Raw genomic sequence first — 2,190 nt, forward strand, 5'->3', positions numbered from 1 at the left:
TCGAAAATAATTATAATCTTTCTTAACGTTAACTGAACCTATATAGCGAGAAGAAAGGCGTTGTGTGTGGGCGGAGGGCTGCGGCGGACTGGGTTTCAAAACCGGCCCGGGCATTTCTATACAATTATGCCACATGATGGGTGTCCAATCATACCTGACCTCAAAATCATAGTGTAAATTTTAATAATGTATCGAATATCGAAATTAGTAAGTATATGAATAATTTATTAGATAATTTTGAAACTATCTGATAAGCGCTATTGCTAAATGAATAAAGTATAACACTTGGAATGGGGAATCTCTTATTGTGAAAAGTTCTTGCTACCATATACATTAGCATTCACATTCAAAACATCTAAAGATCCCCAATTAACGAACATATTGTTTATGATTCACTTTCGCTCCTCGCCATTTTCTCAGACATATGAACTTCAATTTACAAATACAACTCTTCATCCTCCATTATTTAACTGTCCATCCCACAAGGTCATTGGGGCGCGGTGGCTGAGTGGTTAAACGCTTCCGAACCTGGGTCCTGGGTTCGAATCTCGGTGAAGACTTGGATTTTGAATTTCGGGATTTTTAGGGCTCCCCTGGGTTCACCCAACCTTAACGGGTACCTGACTTTAGTTGAGAAATGAAAGGTTGTTGGTCATTGTGCTGCCCACATGACACCCTGCTCGTTAGCCATTGGCAAAGAAACAGATGACCTTAATATCATCTGTCCTATAGATCGCAAGTTCTGAAAGAGGACTTTACTCTCATATACTGCTTTCTCAATAACCTGGATACCTAGTTTGATTGCATCTTTAAGCTGGCTACAAACGTACACAACAGAACATATCCACTTGTTTTTAATATCCTTACGTTCAGTAAAACAAATGCTGTCAAGATAATCTCATGTTCTAGCCAAGCCTCTTTGTACTTCGACAAATGTCAATAACTTTGTCGTCTTGGCATTAGTGTTTCTTGTGGCGTTAAGCCTGTTCATTCGCAAATGTTGTCATTATAAAGGTGGTGAATGACAACAATCTAAATTAGACTAAATAGAGGCCAGACGTAGATCTAGATTTAAATGTATTAAACAATTTGAACAAATTTCACATCTAAGATATAGCTTTGCTTATATTGTTACTGCTTAGGGGGTGCAGATTTATTTATTATGTAAACATTGAGAAGTGAATCTGATGCTAAAAGTATAGTACACAATTACCCAGTTGTAAAGTAAGTAAAGTTCCCCTTTTAGATCTTGTGGTATATATGGTTGAAGATGTAAAGGTCATCTGTTTCTGTGGCCTACGGTTAACGAGGGTGTAATGTGGCCAGCACAACGACCACCTACTTTATTTTTCCCCAACTAATGTCAGGTATCCATTAGAGCTGGATTACTCAGAGGCGCCCAAAAGGTCCCGAAATAAAACAAAGATCTTACGTGATCAGTTAACGTTACTCTGCTTAGAAGAAGTGTCTTATCAAAGACAACGTGTCGTCCTGTTTGCTTTTATGTGAACAATTACAACAAATGATTTTTTAAAAATTGTATTACTTTTAAACGATCAAAACAAGACTATGGCTTGAATATTCCTGGTCCATCGAGTTTGTCTGTAACATAAACTTTCTTTGTAATATTGTTTTGCAAAGCATTCTAGCAATAGTTATTATTACTTATTTTCTGCTCCTTCTTTTTCCATCTTTATAGATCATTTTGCATTTTGATTCCAATCAACACATTTCAACACTGTTCAAGATAATAATTGTGATTTGTGAAGGACTTCGTAGCGGCCAACTCCATCAAACAAAAAAAAAAATTCTTATGTGACTGGACATGTCCTCTATAGGACTTGGAACGTTGTTGTTGATCCTTTTATTACATACTAACGTCGATCTCTTTAAGAAATAAATGTCTTAATTTTATTGTTTATAGTTAAGTGACGTCTACTAGAAGCACTATAGACGGATGATGGATATTTACGTCCATGCTTTAGATTAGTATTAGACTTGAAAAGTGTAAAAAAGTATTTTCATTTAATCATGACGCTCAAAGTGTTGCCTTTTAAGAGAATAATATAAATCGCGAAACAACTTACTGGCATTCATGCGGCCCTTTCGGCCCACTTGGGTACCGGCCCACCGGGCATTTGCCCGAATGCCCATATAGCCAGTCCGCCCCTGGCGGAGGGGGTGTTAATC

Source organism: Biomphalaria glabrata, chromosome 6 (genome assembly GCF_947242115.1).
Source record: "Biomphalaria glabrata chromosome 6, xgBioGlab47.1, whole genome shotgun sequence".
NCBI lineage: Eukaryota > Metazoa > Mollusca > Gastropoda > Planorbidae > Biomphalaria > Biomphalaria glabrata.